Genomic DNA, 17186 nt, shown 5'->3' on the forward strand with positions numbered 1-17186 from the left:
CTTCTTCCTCACAACTACTTCACCCCCAGCAGTGTTCTGGATGAGGTAGAGGGTTCCACTCCTTAGGTGTGGCCACAGAGAGGGCCTCTCCTCCTGTGTCCCAACCAACCATGCATGCCACCATCATGACACAAATAAGAGCTTTGCCATCTTAGAGAATGAGTATGTATGAAAGGAGAATGTGATCCCAAGCTGCTTAGGTTTTTAAAGGTAATCGCTAGGCCTCCAACTCCCATCGACCCCAGCTAGCCAGGACAAAGGCTGAGGATTGTGGGAGTTGTAGTCCACCAACATCTGGAGCGCCAAGGGTTTTCCATTCCCATTGTTGCTGTTATTTAATGTTTTGCTCTGAAAATCTAAGTCTGAAGTATTCTATATATGTGAACCACCCTGAGACTTGCAGGTATAGGGTGATATATAAATTCAACAAATAAATAAAATTATATGTTTCAAAAGCAGTGCCATAGCTATGGGGAAGGGGGCATGCTGGCCAGGTTTTTTGCCCTGGGTGAAGCCTCAAGAGGGGTGCCATTGAGGCTCCCAGCCTGTGTGTGTGTGTATACGCAAATGAATGTGGGTGGGTGTGCCAAACTGGGTTTTGACCCAGGTGAAAGAAAGCCTAGTTTCACCCCTGTCAAAAGCTCATCTCTTGATCATTTTGATGTGTCCCCTATAAAACCTCAGGTTCTCAACTGTGAAATACTGTCAGTGTCACTGCATATTTCTGCCCCTGCCCCATTTTTCTTAAACACTAAAAACTAACATTTGTATATGCAGATGGTGCTGTGGGTTAAACCACAGAGCCTAGACTTGCCGATCAGAAGGTCGGCAGTTCGAATCCCCGCAACGGGGTGAGCTCCCAGGGACGGGGTCCCTGCTCCTGCCAACCTAGCAGTTCAAAAGCACGTCAAAGGGCAAGTGGATAAATAGGTACCGCTCCGGTGGGAAGGTAAACAGCATTTCCGTGCGCTGCTCTGGTTCACCAGAAGCGGCTTAGTCGTGCTTGCCACATGATCTGGAAGCTGTACGCCGGCTCCTTCAGCCAATAAAGCGAGATGAGCGCCGCAACCCTAGAGTCGGTTATGACTGGACCTAATGGTCAGGGGTTCCTTTACCTTTACTAATCCTATCATACTGAAATAAAATATCAGATGTCAAACATTTGAAACTCACTGTTGGCTTGAAGACCCACAGAATCCTTGCCCAATATTTGAATATTCAGATATTTTTAAAGTATGTTACAGAGGAAAATATGTGGGAGCAAATCCCACTGGCTGTATATTTTTCACTTTGTGGTCCTACCATGGATTTTACTGCTGCTCTTATCTCCATGCTGACAGCATGCTCAGCAGTGCCTGTCTGTCCCATCCCCAAAAAAACTTCACAAAAACTTCGTTAAGAGGTCTTAGCAGACGCACAGAGAATTTCCAGAGGACTTAAAGAGGAAAAAATGAAACAAAAACACAAAGCTGTCTTTATTCATATGGGCCACCAAGTCTGCCACAAACATGACACCTCCAGCTAATGTACATTTCCTCTGAGATAATGTGGGAGATCTCCTCATTGCCCTCTCCCAAGCAAAATCTATATTTATAATGCATAGTATCAAATTTAGAGACAACTGCAAGAATTGCAGCAGCAGTCCAACACAATATTTTAATTCTTGTTTGATGTTAAGCAAAACAAGACCCTTCTGTCGGATCCCCCCCTCCTCTGCCCCCATTTCTGGGGCAAAATATAATGCTCAGCTAGTGTTCTCTTTGCCTGGGGATTGCTTTTGTGGAATCAGGATAAAATGTGGTGCTCAGTTGCTAAACTAATGGAGAACTAAGTAGAGAAAACCATTAGTTGCTGTATGCAATATAGATTTGCTGGGACTTTCGTAGAAGAGTCATTTAGCATGACGCATGCTGACTGCGAGTGGGATTAAGGCTTCTCCTGGCATTCCTTTGTAAATACCAGCCCACGTTCTTGCAGCCAGACTCATGCGCTGATGACTGGAGCATCTGTAACGAGACAAAGGATTTCCATACCCAAAACACTTTCATTCATTTTCAGAAACTAATGACAGGCATTTCTGGGAATGGACTCACAATTTCTGACTCAATTATGGAAGAAATTAGATTAGAAGGTAGGCTGTCCTTCAAGGACAGGATTGAACGGTGCCATTGTTGTTAAGAGTTCAGAGACAGGCTGTCAACAACCCCATCCGTGATCCAGGAGACTTCCATGGAGTTGCGTCCTCCAGCTTAGCACTGTTGTGAACCGCAAGCCCAACCAATTAGGTCCTGCGTTTCTCTGATAGACAAAATAAGTCTTAATCTTGGATGGGAAAACCCAGCCATTTCCCATGAAGACTGCATACGTTTACAGAGATTCTGGCAAGTTGCTTCTTGTCATCAGAGGATGGTAGCTCAAGAACCACCCCTGACCATATGAACCTACCCAGACCATGAGATAATATTTTAGGCCCTTCTTTCTGTGCCTCCCCCATGAGAGGTCCAGAGGGTGACAACTTGAGAACAGGGACATGGGGAATGCTCTTCCTGGGGAGGTTCGGCTGGCATTTTCATTACATACCTTTAGGTGCCAGGCGAAAACATTCCTGTTTATCCAGACCTTTGGCTGATATACACCCAATGCCTTTTAAATGTGCTGTGGAAGGGGGGTTATTGGTTTGTTTCTGTTCTTCTTTTTATTATGAATTTTGTGCTTTTATATTGTAATTTAGGAAAGTTTTAAATGTTTGATGTTTTATTCTGTTTAATATTCTGTTGGGAGCCGCCCAGAGTAGCTGGGGAAACCTAGCTAGATGGGCACGGTATAAATAATACATCATCATTATTATTATTTATTTTATCATCATCATCATCATCATCATCATTATTAATATTATTATTATTATTTTATGTTGTGAACCACCCTGAGATCTTGGGATATAGGGCAGTAGGCAAATTTTGCCGAATTTGCCCAGAGGTGTCCGGGAAAACCCAGACACATGGCAACCCCAATTTATTGAATTTACCACATTTTTTGCTCCACTGGATGCAGTTTTTCCCCTCCAAAAATTGAGGGGAAATGTGTGTGCGTCCTATGGAGCGAATGCAGGCTTGTGCCATAGCCGTGCGCAACCCCTCCAGCATGGAGAGGCTGCACGGGGCTATGGCTTCTTTAGCCCTGTGCAGCCTCTCCCGGCAGGGAGGGATTGTGCGGGGCTAAAGAGGAAGCCAAAGCAGCCAGCGGGATCCATCCCGCTGGCTGCCTTGGCTTGTTCCATAGCCACGCACAACCCCTCTGGCAGGGAGAGGTTGTGCGCAGCCTGTACGCTGCTCTTTGGGGCTGGGGGGGGGGAAGATTTTTTTTATTGATTTCCCCGTCTAAAAACTAGGTGCGCCCTATGGTCCGGTGCGCCCTATGGTGCGAAAAATACGGTATATACTGCTGTATACCCACAGGTCTCTGGGCAGTTCACAGAATAATCCTCTTTTAAAGGCATCCAAGTTGGTGGCTGTCACTGCCTTTTGTGGGAGCGAATTCCATAGTGTAACCATGTGCTGTGTGAGCAAGTCTTTTGTTTGTCCTGAACCTTCCAGCATTCATCTTCATTGGATGCCTGATTGTTGGCTTCCTTGATAGTGCATCTGTTTGGCCACTATGGAAAATAGGATGCTGGATATTTTGTCTGATGCAACAGGGCTATTCTTTTCTTGTAAGCTATGTTGATAAAAAGTTCACCAGAACAAGACAGTTTGAGCATATAACACCAATCCTGGCACAATTGCACTGGCTGCCAATTAGTTTCTTCTTTTCTTATCTCTGCGGCTGCGATCTCCTGGGTGACATGGATGTTAGAATTCCTGCTCCATGATTGCAGTCATGGGATTGTTGTCTATCACATGACGGTGTATGTTTTGACTCCACAGAGTGGGAAGTGACGGAGACAGGATGTTTGTGTTACTGTGTTCTGTGAAGTGGGACTATTGTCCTTTGTTCTTTCTCTTTGCTGTCTGATGCTAGAGAGAAAGGGAACCATGTTGCAGTGCTCCGTGTGTGTTTATATGTAAATAAAGTAGATTAGCCAATATGCTGAGTTGCTGAGGTCTGTTATGCAAGCTGCAAAGACTCTGCGGATCCCTAAGTATTGGCATCGGTCGCTGTGATGTTTGGGCAGAAGAAAGCTTTTGAAGCTCGCAAACAATCGACCAGGAGGGAGGGAACATGCCAGTCAGGCATGTGTCTCTGCCAGAGTCCTACTCGAGAGTAGGACACGCTCCTGACAACAGACACTGTTAGGCAGTTGAATGTGCATGCATACTCCATTTCCCTCCCACCCCCTCCACATGGCACCGGGCACTGGCAACCCATGCTGTGCCACTGGCTGAAGATCAGATTAGCCCACTGTTACCAAATTAGTCCATGGCTAAGTTAGGATTCGTAACTCTTCTAACTGGATTTCAGCGTACATCAGTTAATAAATATGTCATAGAATGTTTTGACCAGTAACCCTGTGGAAACTTGTCTCCAAAGCCTTTCTCTAAAGCAGTGGTGGGAAACATGTGGTCTTCTAGATAGTCAGCATCCCTGAACATTTGCCATGCTGGCTGGGGCTGATGGGCAGTTGAGTCCAACAAGATCTAGAAGGCCACAAGGTTCCTCACCCCAGCTTCAAAGAAAGCTCCCATGGGAGCAAGCCAATTCCAGGATTTGGAGATGCGTATTAAGCTACCTTTCAGTGTGTCAGACCATTTGTCCCAGGTACTGATTGACAGAGACTCTTCAGGCTCTCAGCAGAATTCATTTGCCGTGCTGCTATACAAGAACCTTTCAACCGGAGATTGAACATAGCACTTTCTGCATGCAAAATAAATGCTCTAAAATGGAATTATGTCTCTCCATGATATATTTTGCTTTTAATTTCTTTGCTTTGTGATGTGTATGCATATGACACCATATTAATTATAACACTATCTTGGAATGGCAGAGATACTTCAAAGCAAATTGAGGTATTGCCAGGAACATAACGATTTTGTACTTGAGACCAGTGTCATTTAGCAACTTTTGCTTAATTCAAGGCAACAACTGGCTCTAAACTCAGCAGATAAAGGAATTTCCATACAGTGTGTGTGTGTGTGTGTGTGTGTGTGTTGAGTAGGATCCAGATATCATTCCTCAAGGACACGCTGTCTTGTGTGCATTTTCCAAACATTCAAAAAGCAACATTTTGCACATGGAAAAATGCAATTAGGAAAACAGGAAGCTGCCTTGTTCTGTGCCAGATCATTGGTTCATCCAGTTTAGTCATGTCTGTGCTAACTGGCAGAAGTTCTCCAGAGTTTCAGACTGGAGAATTTCCCAGATGTAGGGCACTGGACCTCAAGAACTTCTGTATGCAAAGCAGATGCTTAAGCTACAGCCCTTTTGCTGAAGATGGTGCACATGCAATCGTATGTGTGTCACTCACGTATATCAGATATGAAGAGACTACATAAGAAATTTGCTGCTGCATCAAGCGAAGGATCTATCTCATCCAGATTAATCTGGGATATTTAAAAGCAGGAGATAAAGACAACTACGCTCCCTGTTTGTCGCTAGCATTTGGCCTTCAGAGACATACTGCTCATTCCTTTTCTGCAAGGTATACAGCCAGCTGCCTATTGTCTAGTGACTGGCTGCTTCCTCTGCAGGTGACAATTTGTGCAGGCTTGCTCCAAAGCATGTTATACCTGCTTTGAGAGGTGAGTTGTTGTTGTTTAGTCGTTTAGTCATGTCCGACTCTTCATAACCCCATGGACCAGAGCACCCCAGGCACTCCTGTCTTCCACTGCCTCCCGCAGTTTGGTCAAACTCATGTTCGTAGCTTCGATCACACTGTCCAACCATCTCGTCCTCTGTCGTCCCCTTCTCCTTGTGCCCTCCATCTTTCCCAACATCAGGGTCTTTTCCAGGGAGTCTTCTCTTCTCATGAGGTGGCCAAAATATTGGAGCCTCAGCTTCAGGATCTGGCCTTCCAGTGAGCACTCAGGGCTGATTTCCTTAAGAATGGATAGGTTTGATCTTCTTGCAGTCTACGGGACTCTCAAGAGTCTCCCCCAGCACCATAATTCAAAAGCATCAATTCTTCGGCGATCAGCCTTCTTTATGGTCCAGCTCTCACTTCCATACATCACTACTGGGAAAACCATAGCTTTAACTATATGGACCTTTGTTGGCAAGGTGATGTCTCTGCTTTTTTAAAAAAAATAAAATGTATGAGTAGTCATACATAAATGTAACCAAGAAACAAGGCTGAAATCTACCGTAAAACTACATGCTATACCACAGGTAAGCATTAAGAACATAAGAAGAGCCTGTTGGATCAGGCCAAATAGCATTTAAAACTGAAGTGTCTTATACCAATTATTCCAAATTAAAATGTGCTGTATATGCAATGTTCATGATAAAAAGCATTTGCGATGCAGCTGTACAGAATTGTCAGAAAGCATAGCTGGGGCGCAGTGTGTCCTTTTTGACTTTCATTGTGTTTTTATATGTTGTGTTTTAAATTCAGTTTGGAAAACAGTTTATAATAGCAATTAAAGGCAGCAAAATGAAAAGAGTACAAAAGTGAAACTAGTCCATCATGTTGTTGTTGTTGTTATTGTTTCATATCCCACCTTTTTCCCTGATGGGACTCAAGGTGACTTACAGAGAAAAACAAGAATTGCCAAAAAGATAGAAAAACCAATAATTAAAAACTAATTAAACATGAATAGAATTAAAGCTGTATACATATATAAAATCTGTTTAAAACATACAGATAATTACAATAAAGCAGAATGGGACCCTTTAATTAAAAGTAGCCAGTTCCCAAAAGCCTGTTGGAACAAGAATGCAAAGCCGTACGTAAGTCGAAGTTCCACTGTAATGCAAAATGGATCAATCCGTTCCAGACTTTTAAAAACAACCCCTAAAACAGCAATTTAACATGAGTTTTACTATCTAACGAGACCACTGATCCATAAAATGAAAGCAATAAACAATGTACTACAGCCACACCATCAATCTATCAGTAGCTGAACTGGGTTCCACACAGTCACAAAAACAAAACGAAGAAACCACAAAAACGCAAAATAAATAGCAAACACAGACAGACCTCAGCATAACACTCAAAATGGAAGTGTGGCACTCAAATCGGAAGCATAACACTCAAAACGGAGGATGTTCGGCTTCCGAAAAAAGTTCGCAAACCGGAACACTTACTTCTGGGTTTGCAGTGCTTGGGTTCCAAGCTGTTTGAGTACCAAGCCGTTTGAGAACCAAAGTATCACTGTACACCACATCTACTTTAAGGGCGGCCAACAGTAAATTGGGAACACCCTATGGAATTTTTGATGTCCCCCCAAGCCTGCCCTGTGTGCTACCATCCCCTTGTACCATATTTTAAACAGCATATGAAATGCCTTCATTTCAAAAGAGAGTTTGCCACCCAGGGCTGTTGCTTTTTGACATTGTGGGGGAGCCCCCCCTTTTTGTTTACTTTTAGAGATGGAGAGGGAGGTGTTTGGCTGATGTGCGGTCAGTCTTAAATATGTTTTATTGAGATGCTGCTGCTTTAAATTTCAAGGGTTATTTTTACTGTCTTCTTTGCATTTGCACTGACCTTTGTGAGCTGCTGTGGGGAGGGACTCTTTTTTCTCAAAGTCTACAGAGAAATAAACTCTAATTAAAACTATAACATGATAGGCACTCCCCTGCCCGAAACTCTCCTGAGCCCATGAAACGAGTTGGGTAGTTCTTTGGCTCTAGGCCAGATCCTTACGCCACCATATTAGGATGATGTGATACGTGCCTTTATTGCTGATTAAAAATAAGTGTTCCGTAAGCGAAAACAAAGCTGAAAACTGTGGAGCTTCCTAGCAAGTGCCTAATTAGCTCCTCTGTGAACTACACGAGTTAAGGAGGAAATATTCAGGATTAGTGAGGTTTTCTTTTGTGTTTTGCGAGGATTGTCGTTTGTGTTCTGTAAGGGTGTCACCCATATCAAAACGTGGTTATATGTACCCATCTGCCCTTGTGTCACCATTTTGACCCACCGGACCCCCCCCCTTCCCCTGCCATCTCTAGAGAGGCTGGGAGAGTGTTTCGGATCGCTGGCCTGCAATGTGATTCATCTTGGGATAAGCTAAAGTCAGATGCAAGGGGATATCGTCCCGCCGCTGAGAGCTATGTTATCATGGTCTATGCCTATAATGCTATCCCTTACAACCATCTCAATTTGATCTGGACATCCGGATTTTGTAACCTCATTTTATAACTGTTCCTCTGTCCCTAATTCCATCCTGTAGAGTTCTGAGGACATGTAACAAGAAGCCACTCAGCTACTTTCCCCTCGCTGCTCTGGGCCAGTGTCACCTGCTGTTTTGGCATCACCACCCAGGAATGCGCTGCCGCACTCCCCGCTGGAATGTCAGCTCGACGTTTGAGATTCACACCCGCACTCGGAGTGCAGGGAGGGTTGGCTTCTGGAGCCAGGGCTGGTGTTTGGGAGCACATAAAAGCCCCGGAGTCCCCTCGCTCTTTGGCAGGACTTCAAGGGCTCTCTCAACGAAGAGGATCTTGACAGCATACTTGTAAACTCCACAGGCCCCAGGGGGGCTCAAACGCCACGATATTTATGCTAGGCGGTTGGGATCGTCCAAATGCTTGGCCTGTTATGCAGACATAGGTCTCCTGGTAAGAACCAGCATTTCTGACACCTGTTAATTGGCATTTAAAAGCATAAAGACTGTCAGAAGTCAATAAGGGGAAACGGAGCAGGGCGACATTTGTTCTTCCTCTACTCGACGAAACAAAGGGGGAGGGGGGGAATATTGTTTTAAAACTCTTTGCATAAGTGAGGGACCTGTCATAACAAACTGGAGAAAATAGGGTTCCCAATATCTTTTCTGCCAGGGTCAGAAAAAAATGTATAGGCTGCAATCATCCTACACCCATTTAACTGGAAGCTAGCCCCATTGAGAACAACCGGACTTCTTTGTGGATAGATATGTATAAGGTTTCTTTCTCATTGGGCATGTAATTGTTCACTTTGATAGTAAACAGATGGAGTGAAAGTACTTCCTTATGGACAAAATGGTTAATCTATTAAAGGTGGGTTTTGTATGTTTGTCTTTAAAAAAAAAAAAATTTTCTTCACAAGCATTCTGTGAACTAACCAGTGTTTGCCTCATTTGACAGAGGTGGACTGAGTCTGGGAGACAGTGGACTGATCACAGACACACATAGGTTTACATGTCTGAGGTTGTTCCTGTTAGGATATTTCCGTTCCACCTTAAAAGTTTAACCTGTAGTACCTGTGGTTCAACCCAATTGCACCACAGGTACTACAGGTTAAACTGTTTTTTGTTTTTCTTTGTTCTGACCAACGCTGAATAAACTTGTAAATATGCTCTCCTGCGTGCAACTTCTGCTGTGAATTATCTGCTGATAGAGTGTGCATCAGTTCCAGAATGTGGCAAGCTATTTTCTGGAGCTCGTGTCGCTAATTGCTGATACTGCGTGTTTACGGGAGATCGATGGATCGTCCGGCAGCCGACGTGGGGCCATGATGGACTTTGTCTCCCTGGCAGTATCCCAACAGTTCCAAGGCCAAATGAACAAAAGGCTGTGCCCATTTAGAGGGACTCTTTTGCACTCAAGCACAAAAACTGCCCTTCTTCTAATGATGCCATTACAACAAGGCCATAGCTGGCGAGCGACAGGGGTGCAAAACCCAATAAGCCAGTCATCAATAGGGTGATCAGATAAGGAAAGGACTGAGGTACAGCTCCTCTTCAGCACCCTGGGTGCCAGCGGGGTGGCCAGGTGGGAAAAGGACAGGGCAAAAGTTCAACATCTGGCACCTCCAGTGAAAAGGATCAGGTGGTGAGAAAGGCCTGGAGACCTAATGCCACCTAGAGTGACCAGTACTGAGCTAGAAAGGTTCTTGCTGAATATAAAGTAGCTTCATCTGAGGGTCCCAGGATGTATTCTGAACCTTGTGTGTTTTGTGCAAGACATGGCCACCACCTTCTTTTTAAAAATATGATTCTCTCTGTTATCAGCCTCCATGTCCCCCACTTCCTTATATTTTTTATTTTTGCTGCAGCATTTTAGGTTTTCTTATTTGCAATGCATTATTTAATTTATTGTGGTGGCGGGATAAAAACAGCCTGTCCACAAATCATTTTCAAGGGCTGTTCACCACCAATATATAAAATTCACATACCTTAATACCAGTGAGTAACAAAAAACAATTCTTCCTTTTGATTTTAACGCCCAGTGCTGGATGTAGGACTTGATGTGAGCCAGGGCAAGGTTCTCAAGGTTTGGAAGATATAAAGCAGCAATAAGGATGATGATGATGATGATGATGATGATGATAGGAATCACTGTGTCCGTGGGCAAACCACATTTTCACCACCTCTGAGAAACCAGTCAGAAGGAAGAACTTTTCACATGGCACATAGACAAACTACAGTATTCACGACCACAATATGTGGTGATAAAGGGAATGCATGAATAAGATAGTGAGGTTGTACATGCAAACCCTGCCAACATTCCTACTACGATTCTTATTCTTTACCCTTTATCCTACGGTCCCCAGACAGGTTACAATAATTATAACCCAATGCTAATATCAGTGTTAACAGACTTACAACCACAGAAATAAGGTAGATTTAGAGCTTTTCTTCTGGCAGTACTCAATGATACACAGTACCGGCACCTTCCCCCCATCCCCCCAAATCTTGCGGCAGTGGACAAGGCCCAGAGCTTTTGGTGTGTGTGGAAAGAGGGGGAAAAAAGAAAACTGGGATGCAGGGGTGGATGTAGCCTGGCTGCTGTGAGGGGATGGGACAGGGTGTCTGTCTGTCTGCCTGGTTTGTCGGGCAACGGACTTTTTTTGGAGGGGGAGTGTTCTTCTATGTGCCTCCTGTAAATAGGGCAGCAGAAGGCAAATCACCATGAACCTGGTGTTACGTCCTAAAAAATCACATCATGGCTAAGGGTAGGGTGGGGGGTATTTAATGTGAGGTTTAATGTGAGGTCAAGGTGGCACAAACCAGACATGGGACACTGAGAGCAAGGGTAGCACACATGTCCCCATATCCCCTACATGTGTCTCTCCCCCCCCCCAGCCCTCATGGTTTGGTTGAGGGCCTAGAGAGAGCTATATATGGTTTTAAAAGGGGATTAAATGGCTACCCATGGCCAGGGTCAAAGGTTAGCATGGGTGGATCTGTTGGGAGGTCAGAAATGGTGCAGGGTAAAAGGATTCACCTCAGACCACCAATACCGACTCTCTCACTTTAATGTGTGCATTTTAAAGCTCACACTATCCAATTCTATACAAGTGGTTGGTGTTAATTTTTGGCCCTGTATTTCGGCAGGGCAATTTGTACTCGAGCTTTGCGCAGCTAGGCCTGACTTTGTTTTTGTTTTGTTTTTTGCCCTGCCCATGAGTTTGCTCCACGCTGCACCAGTGGAAGCCTATCTGCATCTGAAGTTTTGTTTTTGCAGAAAGGAGGGAGGTGGGGTTACCCATGTCCTCCTGGCCATAGATTGGGTGAGCTGCTGATGCTGTAAGTGGAGGACAAGCCGTGGGGCTGGCCTTCAAGTAAAGGCATGTTAGTCTCTGGGCCTCCTTGAGTTACAGCTTGCTGAGCAACAGAGGCTGAATAGGTCTGCAGGAAAGTCAGGTAAGCTTATGGGTCTAGCAGGCTGTTAACCTGATCATTTGGATGGAACAATACGAGAAACCTTAAGGGATGGGTTATTAAAAAAACAAAACCCACAGCAATTCTACATAGGTGGGGAAGTGAAGATTGATTTCACAAACTGGAAGTTGAAAGAGGGCAGATGTGGAGTAGAGCAGAGCAGCTTACCAGGGGGCAGAGAAGATTGGGATGTTGGCTGGTAGGTCTTAGCCGAATAATAATAATAATAAAAATTGCAGATGTGAATAGGAATGGTGGGGATAACAAAGCAGAAACCATTCGGCAAAGCAACCTGTTTTCGGTGGCATTGTGAGGTGGTGGTGGTAGGAAGGAAAAGATGGACAAGATTGGTATCTGTATGGCACAAGGTAACCTGCCAAAATGTTGACCCCAGCAAGGAGAGGCTCTAGTGCGGAACAGAGAAATACATTTGGCTAGCATTGTATTAAAGGGAATCTTTCTCAAACCTTAGTTTAGGACCATTGACTTTCACATCTCCTATTGCTGTTGCCCCTCCCTGTTTTCTATCACCTGGGAGTTAAGGTTCCCCATTCACCAGCGTGCTGTGAACTATGAAGCCATTTTAAACCGAGGCAGACCACAAGCACATCAACTGCACCTGGATATGATTCTCCCGGGTCTCAGGAAGAGGCCTTTCACATCTCCCTGAGATTCAGTGGCCATCAAAACTGATCAGCATGCAGGTCAGGGGCTTTACTTCTCAGTTCTGGCCCCTCCTTAAGTTCTTGTGAAGTCCCACGGGCAGCAAGTGTGTGTGTTTACCTCTACCTAAAAGCTAGCAGGTGGTGACCAAGTTAAAATACACTTCGTGGTATAATGTAGCATGCAAAGTTAGTGTTTCCCTATCCCTTGGGGAGTTAGGGAGGAAAAGGCAAAAAAACAACAACAAAATAGACATTTAAAAGAGTAGAAAACAAGCAGAAAAAAGACAACCTGAGTGTCCATTTTTGGCTTAAGTGGAATAGGCTAAATAATTCTCCAAACTGCATCGATAGTCCAGGTTGACAAAGAAATCATTGCAACTTCAGTTGTCAGAATCAACTGTTGGAATGAGCCGTGCATTTGGCCTCTCGTAAGAGATCCTGTTTCAGGCTGTGTGCAAACTTTGGAAAGCTTTCCCGCGCTAGTTTCCCATCGGCTCAAATTTTCTGGGTACGCAAAAGACTAAATATATTCTTTTGAAATGAAAGCTAGGAATTTGGAGCATGGATTTGGAACCGTCGTTCTGCAGCTAGGATGAAAACCCCAACATCTGAATGTATGTACCACCAGCACTACTACTACTACCACTACTACTACAATTACACTTAACCCCACTTAGGAAAAATCAACCCAGATTCATTGAACTGATGCGCCTCTCACTACAGTGGAATTGCACTCTCGAAAAACCTGTTTGAGTGACAACGAGATGCAGAGCCTAAGTATAGTTGGGCCTCAAGCCATCTTCTCAGTCATCTAATCTCATAAAATGCATCCAAAGTATGTCTTACTATGAAAACCATCTTGTAACTTTGATCACTGAAAAACAGCTACGTGGAAGTCCCCGAGACTCCTGAAATAAATCTACCCTGTCCCAGATTTTTTTCTGGCTCAGTAGGAGCATGAAACCTTTGAACAGGGAGAGTGCTATTTCTTAAAGTTACACCTGCAAACACAGTCCTATCCCAGTTATGTCCGCTCAGCAATATTGAGACTGTATTTGTGTACTGCTTTCCTTTACTTCTGGAAACAAGATGCTTCACTCAAGATGCTACCAGTATGTTCTCGTTTTAAACTAAAGCTAAGGTTAAAATCCTAAGCATATATAATTGGAAGACGTTTGCACTGTACTTCCAACTATTAAGTTATACATTTGCATTTATACCCCACTTCTCCAAGGAACTCAAGTGGCAAGCGTTTGTTTTTTCCTCCACCCCCCTCCAATAATACAAACTTTCCCCTCACAATAATCCTGTGAGGTGCATCAGACTGAGAGAGAAAATGATTGGCCCAGTGTCACTCTATGAGCTCAATCCAATCCAAGGAAGAAATTAGAGCGCATGTGCACTCCCTTCCACATTTAACCAAGAACTGCAAGTAGACACAGTTTTTGTACTAATAATCGCAAACAGTAGTAGAATCATTAGTGTCCTGCTGGGTTTGAGCTATTAAACCTTGCGGACACGGTAATAACTGATTCTTCTTCTGTGTTGCACTGTTGAGTGACCTCCCTTATCAACCGACAGTAACCTCTGAGCTTTATAAGGCTAAAGTCGCTCAATGCACCTTCTGAGAAAATGTATATAAGATTCCATGGTTGGGCACACTTACCTGAGCAGAGTAAGTCCTATTAAACACACTGGGATTTACAGCTAAGTGTAGATACGGATAGGGTTGCACCCAAAGTTAAGAGATTTTATGTATTTTAATTTATGTAGTTTTATTTGAGCACATTAAAAATGGTTTTCGTTAGGTTCATTAATAAGATTTCTGAAGCATTACAAGATTTGCCTGTTTCTGTTCCTCTGAGGAAAAGTTCTCACCTTGATTTGAAATCTCCTGTCAAATCTTGAGCAGTGGGCTGAAAGAGTACCTTCACTGCCTAAGTAACTCCATGCAGATGTAGCATACAAAACTTGCGTCTTTGACTCAGGAATCCTTCAACACTTGCGTGAGAGACTCTATAAGTTCTGAAGGACAAACATGCATTATTCCTGATAGCTATTTCCAAAGGGAATATATATTTCAGACCTGTGTTGTTGTTGTTTTATTAAAATTTGTATATTGCCCTCATCCGAAGATCCCAGGGAGGTTCACAACAGAAAAATACAAAATGAGAATTCAAAATACCTTTTTCTCTCCCTGGGGGGAATTTTTGTAACTTGTAACTTTAAGTGCAATACAGTGGTACCTTGGGTTAAGTACTTAATTCATTCTGGAGGTCTGTACTTAACCTGAAACTGTTCTTAACCTGAAGCACCACTTTAGCTAATGGGGCCTCCTGCTGCTGCCGCGCCACCAGAGCACAATTTCTGTTCTCACCCTGAAGCAAAGTTCTTAACCCGAGGTAATATTTCTGGGTTAGCAGAGTCTGTAACCTGAAACGTATGTAGCCTGAAGCGTATGTAACCTGAGGTACCACCGTATAGATATAGATATATCTAATCAACTAATTAGACAACTTCTGGCTTCAATGTGATTTATGAGATGGCACACACATGGCTTGTCAGAATACAACGGGGTTTCCCCCTTTATCTTGGTCTTAATTTTTGCGTGAACCTGTAAGCATAATAGACACATTTATTTCCAGCTGTTCAGTCGCTGGTTGAACCAATGCTTATTATCTCATTGGATCAGTGTCCATGAAAAGAACACACTCCTCATTCAGAGTTTAAGAATAGACAAGCAGGTGCAGGAAAGATCCACACAAACAACCAGAGCTTCGACTGCTCTTTTTCTTTCCAGCAATTTCCACTACCAAAGAGACTAGCCACCTTTGAAGAACGTCCCTTATCTCTTCAACACAGGGAACTCAAGCGGCAAGTAGAGTAAGCAAAAGCCCCAGTTCATTTCTGTCTGTTTGGAAGAGGAGTTTAACTCATTCTCTCACACTGCTTTCAGTGTGGATTCCTACGAAATACAGACGAGGCAATTTTGGGAGAGGCAATTTTTGATGGAGTCATGACAAGGAGAGAAAGAGAGAGGGGGACTTAACTATTGACTCCTCAGTCCCCACATTTGGAGGACTGTATACATTACAAGGGACGCGGGTGGTGCTGTGGGTTAAACCACAGAGCCTAGGACTTGCCGATCAGAAGGTTGGCGGCTCGAATCCCCGCGACAGGGTGAGCTCCTGTTGCTCAGTCCCTGCTCCTGCCAACCTAGCAGTTCGAAAGCACGTCAAAATGCAAGTAGATAAATAGGTACCGCTCCAGCGGGAAGGTAAACGGTGTTTCCGTGCGCTGCTCTGGTTTGCCAGAAGCAGCTTAGTCATGCTGGCCACATGACCCGGAAGCTGTACGCCGGCTCCCTCGGGCAATAAAGTGAGATGAGTGCCGCAACCCCAGAGTCAGTCACGACCTGGACCTAATGGTCAGGGGTCCCTTTAACTTTATACATTACAAACCAAGCATGTTAATTGTGTCCACACAATTAATGTTGTGCCTAGTTTGAACCCATCTCTCGGCTTTTAATTGTGGCCTATCAGTATTGGTATCTTGGGCCAGGTGGTGGATGGAGAAGACTTTGGTGGTCAGCAACCCAACTTGCACATAACCCCACAGCTAGGTATGAATGCTCCTGCCAACCTAGCAGTTCAAAAGCATGCCCAAAATTGCAAGTAGATAAACAGGTACCACTTCGGTGGGAAGGTAAACGGCGTTTCCGTGCGCTGCTCTGGTTCCGGTGTTTCGTTGTGCCAGAAGCGGCTTAGTCATGCTGGCCACATGACCCAGAAAAACTGTCTGCGGACAAATGCCGGCTTCCTTGGCCTGTAAAGCGAGATGAGTGCCACAACCCCAAAGTCATCTGCGACTGGACTTAACTGTCAGGGGTCACCTTTACTTTTTTAAGTATGAATGAGGAGAATGAGGGTGAAAAATCATATCCGCTTTGCTCCTCCCGTGAACCCGCTGCTGTCACACTACCCAGAATTAAGCCATGGTTTGGCTTGGCATTAGGTGCTTGCCCAGACTCATTGTCCCTCTTGCTCCTTACAAATCACGAGTGATAAGCCAAGAGCAGAGCTTTGCTACAGCTTATGGTTTGTTTTCTTGGAGTGAGACAAACCATGAGCCTAGGTTCACATGTAATGCTAACAAAAGAAAGGGCAAGGCAGTTCCATGGTGCTCAATGAATAAGGAGTGCCCCTAGGCGGTGGCCAATGAAACCTCTGGCACACAATGGCTTAGCTAACTAATATATGGCAGCTGTTGAGTGCTTGTTTATCATATGTTAGATCCTTTCACCTGTTTCTGTGCCTTCCATGTGAATCCCACTGTGGGAGCAAAAGCTGTGGTGCTGTGGGAAAGAATGGGCTTCTGAATCCACAGAGGCTTAAAACCATTCCCATGCGCTGCTCATGTTTACTGTGGATAATCAGTGCCCTCTAGTGAGCTGGAACAGCAAAGGCAGCATCACCTTTCAAGAGCTGTTGCTTGTTTTATCAAAGTGGCTTAGTGTCACATGGGGAAGGTTTGCAGTTCAGTGGTAGAGTATCTGCTTTGAATACAGCAGGTCTCTTTGCCCTTTGGGGAATGAAAACAAGCTTAAGAAAATGTTCAAATGTTCCTTCCCTGAAAAACCTGAAGCCTTCCTGCTAGGAATTATGGGTAATGAAATCCCAAAAAAGTTCAGGAGAGTCTTTATGTATGTTACAGTCACTGCCAGAATCCTAACCGCAAAAGGCTGGAAGGGAGAGGATATCCTATCTAAATTAGATGGGCAAAATAA

This window comes from Podarcis pityusensis, assembly GCF_964106645.2.
Source record: "Podarcis pityusensis genome assembly, chromosome: 11".
Classification (NCBI taxonomy): domain Eukaryota; kingdom Metazoa; phylum Chordata; class Lepidosauria; order Squamata; family Lacertidae; genus Podarcis; species Podarcis pityusensis.